This window comes from Apaloderma vittatum, unplaced genomic scaffold (assembly GCF_000703405.1).
Source record: "Apaloderma vittatum isolate BGI_N311 unplaced genomic scaffold, ASM70340v1 scaffold18448, whole genome shotgun sequence".
Lineage (NCBI taxonomy): Eukaryota > Metazoa > Chordata > Aves > Trogoniformes > Trogonidae > Apaloderma > Apaloderma vittatum.
The window spans coordinates 12,997-19,494 of record NW_009731432.1 but is presented as its reverse complement, the minus strand read 5'-3'; positions in this window follow the sequence as shown (position 1 = coordinate 19,494).

Genomic DNA, 6,498 nt, shown 5'->3' with positions numbered 1-6,498 from the left:
TGAGTGATGGGTTTTTTCCCACAGCCAGCCAGGAGAGCAAGCGGTGGTAAATCAGATCTTTGCATCAGCTTTGGGGTTTGTCCCTTTTACTGCCCACAGCTGTGGATCCTGGGTGGCTGCTCTGCTGTGTTGGTTGTATGAGTAAGCCTCCCTTCTGCCCCAGAATCAGCTACAATCTCCTCCTTTATGTGTTTTTAGCTCAGAAAAAGGCTGATTCATCCTCTGAAGCAGATTAATTACTTCTGCAATTAAAAAAAAAAAAATCCTGTAGAGTTGGTCAGCTTAACTTTCAGCCGCGTGTACCATGCAGTAAAGCAAATGTGCTTTTGCCAGAGCAAAAAAGTTTGCATGGAAAAAGAAACTGTGCGTTGCAATATTTACCTTCAGCAGTGGGTTCTACAGTTTAGGAAGTATTTGTGGGTGTGTCTTCGTCTTGACTTATTTGACAAGTCGTGCAGATTTGAGCCCACCGTGAAGGTGAACTGGGGAACAAATATTTTTATTCCCTGATAGGTTTTATAACTTGTTTCCCTCCTGGTTTACATCATGCTGATGTGCCACCCGGCTCCCCAAGTAGCTCGCATCCAAAGCCTGGCTCAGCTGCTCCATTTGTTCCTCGGAAGGCTGCTTTCCAGCCTGCCTGGCTCTGCTCACTTGTTTATGCACTGATGGGCTGTAGCCCCACGTTTCGGAACAGGCTGTCCAATATTCATGAGTTATTTTGTATATACCCAGTCCTCAGGCTTCTTTTATAAGCCTGGGGATAAATTCTGGGGTCCGTTATTTCCATTACTGGAAAGGGACTGAACCTCCACAACCATTACCAAGCCATAAATACGTGCTCTTTTTATCTGGAAGAAAGGTAGGGAAGGCTAAACTGATTTACAAGCCTGCAATTCCCAAACTGCTGTTCGGATAATACTTACAAGAAAGTATTGAAGCAAGCCATATGTGCAGAGATGAGTCACTTATAAAATTATATCCTAATATTAGTTGTATATTTATTTATCAGATACATATAGTCATTTTTGTCTTGAAGATCAATGATGGCCACATGCTCAGCTGGCATAAAGCATTGCAGCTCATTGGACTGTGCAAACCTGAGATTATGACTGAACAACTGGTTTCTTTGCAAAGAAAAAACCAAAATCAACTACTTGTTTCTGAAGTGATTTATATTATTACACAGGAAAAGCTAAAAGACATCAAAGTGTTGGTCTAAGATAACCTGTATGTAATTTAGACCTATGTATAGTAAGGTCATTTTTCCCCAGCATGAGAGTTTCCCATATTAAACCTCCAGCTGGTTGTGCTGTATTAAAATCCCTTCACATTAATTCCAAGACTGAGTTAGGACTGCAAAGATAATATCTCGGAGGACAACTTTAGGTCCTCTTGAAACAGCTAGACCAAATGCTGTAACAAAGTGAAGGGTTAATGCAGACAATGTTCTAGGATTACTGCATTATAAAATAGGGACTTCAAACTGTTTCACCCAGCAGTGGAGAAAATAGTCTGAAGGCATCTTTGGAGTGGATTAGTTTTGAAATCATGCTAAACCACTCTTCTGCAAGAATTTATTTTAAATGGCTCAAATGCTTAACTTCTTGAATTAGCAGCTGAGCGTGTTCTCTGGTTACTCTTAGTAACGTTCATATTCAGGCAAGCTCATAGGAAAGTATCTGGCAGTATCTAAGTCTGTTCTCCTTAATGTGTGCAATAGGTACTTTGCTTGTGCCATTTTCTGAAAGAAAATGTTCAGGATGTTTGCTCATAGGTTGTAGTTCACCAGCTGAGATACCAGCCACCGTGATTCATCCGCGGTTTAACGGAAAAGCTGTTCTCCATAGGAGGGAGTTTCCAGCCTGTTTGGAGAACAGATGAAAAAATGCCGTTTCCTTCTTTACTATTCTGGTGCCTCGACGGTTTGAGCTGAACAGAACCAGTTCTGTTGAGTGATTTTACTTTTTAGCTAAGTCTCTTCTAAGACACTGCACTTTCTAAAGTGTAACAGCATGTTTTTGCAGTGCCTGCTGCTACAAGTGGTAACGCCTGATGTTTATCGTTCCTACCAAGGACTTGTATGCAGAAAGGCTTTTGCTTATACTTACTCCTGTAGTAACCAAGGTCACTGAGAAATCTTATGTGCCACGTTGGGGTGCTGGAAAATAAAAGGGTCACAAGGAAGTACAAAGATCAGGAGGAACAGACAGGACAGGTGACCTAAACCTGACCAACAAAGTGTTCCATTCCATGTTCATCATATTAAGTATAAATCTGAGGAATCACAGAGATTAAGCGCTTTTCCTTAATGGCTGGCGTCTGAGGAGGACCCTGTCCATTCTTCTACCCTCCATCCCAATCTGAAGTTCCCAAATCCAGCTCCTGTGTGTGGTTCCCCTCTGCCCCTGAGCCTGGGGCTTCCTCGGTGCCACCTGCTCTGCAGCATCAGTGGAGATTGCTATCAGAGGGGTAGATGGGTTCAACATCAATTTATTATATATTTTGTTGTTTTCATTTATTTGTATATAGTTCATTATTTTTATTATTTCCTTATTAGTACTATTATTATTTCATTAAGGCTGTTTTCTCTTCTAGTCTGTAAGTCTCTAGGCCTTATTCCCTTTTCCCTTCTCCTTTTGAGGAGGAAGAAGGGATATTAGAGAGCATCTGTCATTTGTTTAGTGGTCAGCCCAGCCCTAACCCTCGATGGTCAGGTTTCTTCAGCAGGGCTGTCCATAAATGTTAATATGGATCCAGTGGCTTAGTGGTGCCTACAGCCCTTTGCCCTGTGGACCTCCTGCATCATTCTGGTTTTTAGGGAAGAGCTATTCCCTGTCTGAAGATGCCTTGTGCAAGTAAGGTGAGTTTGTGCTTTTGCCAGAGGAGCACGACTAAAACCTGGACAGGATCTGCCTGCCTCTCTTCCTCTAGGGCAGGGCTCAAAAGGTCTTTTTTTTCTATAATTGCATCTGCTCACTGCTGCAGCACAAGTGTGTGTGCAAGGGAGCGGAGTTCAGCCAGCCTTCATCCTGGCAATTCCTAAGTGGTTCCCCTGCAGCCTTTGTATGGGTGTAATATATATGCAGGATAAATAAACTGAATAAATACCAGGCGCTTTACTCAGCCTGTAATTTCGAGCACATGCATCATTTAGAAACCTGTGCTTGAGTCTGTGCCCTTTGCTCTGGGTAGAACTACTGGTGCAGTTTGGAGTTTTGGCAGAAAATTTTGTCGTTGCCTGTCCAAAGAAAGCGCCGAGATCCTCATAGTTAATGATTTAATCTTCTCACCTGGAAGCACCCTCCCCAAAACAGGATGGTTTTTGCTTAAGACACTTCCTACCAAAAGAGCTGTGTTTTGGATGTTTAAAGCAGATCAATCCCATTAAATACAAAATTCCCAGGAATATGCATATGCTGACAGTAGCAGGGTCCTTTTATTTTCATTATCTGAAATATCCATGAGATAAAGGCTGCTTCAGATTGCTGCTGCTATTTTTTTTTCCTCCTTACAGCATCATCTAAAGTGAACGTATTCAGCAGAAAAGCAACCAGAGAGCTGGTCCGTGACAAGAGGGCTTGAGGGGTGTCAGTCTCTAAGGAGGGCAGAGAAATTCAGTAAGCGGAAGAGCCAGCAGTTAGCTTTGCTTGCTCCCACGACTTCCTGAGGATGCTCAGATGTCTCCGCTCCCCAAGAAGGTTGCAAACCAGCTGCTCTTGCTGTGCTCTCCCAGTGCCTGGGAAGGTCATCACTGGCCCACCCCATCTGCTCCCCAGCAGCTCTTCTGGCATCTCCTGCTGTCACCACAGCACAGGGTTATGCTGCAAAAGCCAGGCACCTTCCCTTTCTTGTGGGCAGGGAGAGGATCAGGCTCAGCCCCTAAATCTGTATGTTTTCACCTGGCCAAACCCCCTTTCAGCATGACACTGGTCTTTCTGGTTGCTTAACAGAGAATTCATTTCTCAGATGAACAAAAGATTATTGTTGAATTATCCAGATTTCTCCCTGCTACCCTAATTTTTCCTATGTAAACATGTGGTTGATGTCACTGGCTCCATAGGAGTCACTGAACCCAGCAGCCGGTCACGAAGATGAGGATGTGACTATCACACCTGTAATTCTTGAATACCAGTTGTGCTGATGTTTAGTAATTTAGTAACGGATGATACCAGACATTTTAGGCACGATCACCTAAAAAGAGCCATCGCAGCAGACCTCTAGCTGACATCTCTCCTTGATAGCCAGAAATAAGCTGGGTGTCTCCTTTCCAAAATCCTTGACATAACTTACGAGGAAGGCCACTGCCACAGGAGCTGTTTTGTTGCTTAAATGTAGAGCAGTGAGAAAACACCGATTGCTGTAATTAGGAGTAGTCTAATTCCTAAGGGCAAATAAAGTGTTTTAATTTCTGTTTAATTGGATTCCTGCATTTTGTAGGCTTGCCATGTGAGCAGGGGAGCCACCTGCTGTGATCTGGGAGCGACAGGGGATACTGGAGCTGCAGAGGGCCTGGGCTCTGCTTTGCCTGACGTGGGACTAGACTCTTAGTTTTTAACTTAATCTGCCTGATTTTGATGTAGTTACTATTCAGAGACCCACTAAATCACCGGCTAGAAAATCAGGGTAAAATTGGGCTGATTTGCCAGGGGAAAAGCATCGCTCTCTGAGCAACCTGAAAGCAAAGTTATTGAGACAGAAGCTCAGACATGAAGGGATGGATCCATAAAAGGATTTATGCCCTTAACACATACATCCTTGTGGTTTGGGGGCAAAGCTTTGCTCCCCAGAACAGCTCTCAGCTCTTCTGGGAGACAAGCTTTTGGATTCCCCACCAGCACCCCTCTCCAAGCACATCAGCATGGGGCTGCCACCGCTTTCTCTGGAGGAAGAGGAGGCCAAGGGCTGTTGAGGAAACCCTCACTCCCCAGGCAGCACCCAAAGCCTTCCGTCAGAGACACTACCCCAAACGTGGGCTGTTTCTGGCTGTGCGGTGAAAACCAAACGTCTCTGCTAGGGCCGAGTTCTGGGCAGTGAAGTTGAAGGACCTGGGCTGGAGGCTGACCTCGGCAGGGTGCAGGAACATCTCTCTGCCCAGGAGCTGCTGCTGCGGAGGCTGCAAACGCCTGGAAACAGCACAAGGGATACATGAGCTGGGAGCAGGAGCTGGGATCCAAACCCCTTCATTTTTTTCTTGGCCACTGCTCTTTGCTGCTGCTGTACATGTGCCATGGGGCCCGCAAAGGGACACTGTAGCCCTAGAGCAGTTTTTTTGGCTCAATTTCTCTGCTTCTGCGTATTTTTAATGTGGGAGATCATAGAATCATAGAATGGCCTTAGCTGGAAGAGACCTTAGAGATCATTTTAATCCAGCCTCCCTGCCGCCAGGGACGCCACCTCTGGACTAGATCAGGCAACACATGGGGACTGAATGGGAATGATGCAGTCTTTGTAAGAACACAAACATTTCTGGCATATCTCACAAGTCCAGGCTTCAGATGTAGCCTGATGGGAGCTGATAGCCTTTTAAATTTCTTCTGTGGTTGTGAGGACAGGAATTTGCAGCATCAACAATACTTTCTTTGCAGGAATATTCTTTCTCTTAACTTCTTATTTCTAACTTAAAATGCGCCATGAGCCCCATCCTGCTCCCAGGAACCTGATTAGGGACTAATCTTCTGAGAACTTGGGGATTACACTTCGGGAGGGCATGCAATGTAAAGTGACGTTCATTTGCTGTGTAAAACCCATCATGAATTAGCGTTTGTCTTGGATTGCATAAACACACCCTCAGAGTTCTTCCTACTGCAGGATGGGGAGCTGTGCACAGTCATTTCCCTGGACGTTGAATTGTTATGCTGAAACTGCCTTAATTAGAAATCACGTGGGCAAGTTCATCTCTTAAAAGCTAGCTGAATTTGGACCAAAGGGCAGACAGATCAGTGGGTTTCTAATATTGGAAGGAACTGTACTCGTGTACACAAGGGCTGAGTTTCCCCACTAAGGCAGGAAAACTTCTGCTGTGGGCTCCAACTGTTGATCTAGAGGTTTCAATTCAGAGTAGAGACCTCACAGAGTAATCAAAAAAACAGCATCTGAAGCTTAACTGCTACCCTGAGCCATGCAGGAGGTCTCTGGTAAAATGGGGCATGTTGAAATATTCACAATTTAGTAATAACTGGCTTTCAGTTAACACCTCCTGGGAGGCTGAACAGACGCCTTTGGCAGTGGTGGCTCACAAACTAGCTTTCACGAGAAATCTGAACCAGAACAGTGCAGAGATGTTTTCTGCTAAAAAGAGCTTTTAAAGTCTTCAGTGCCTGCTCAGCACGTGAAAGCTGGGCTGAACTGAAGCTCAGCAGGACCTCAGGGGTGTGTGGTGAGAGCAGGATTCCCATCAGCGAGTCCCTGCCTGTGGGGACACTGCCTGAGCCTCTGACCGCTGCTGTGCTGCCCCTCTCCTGGCTGCCCATCCCAGGCACCAGACATCCTCAGTAT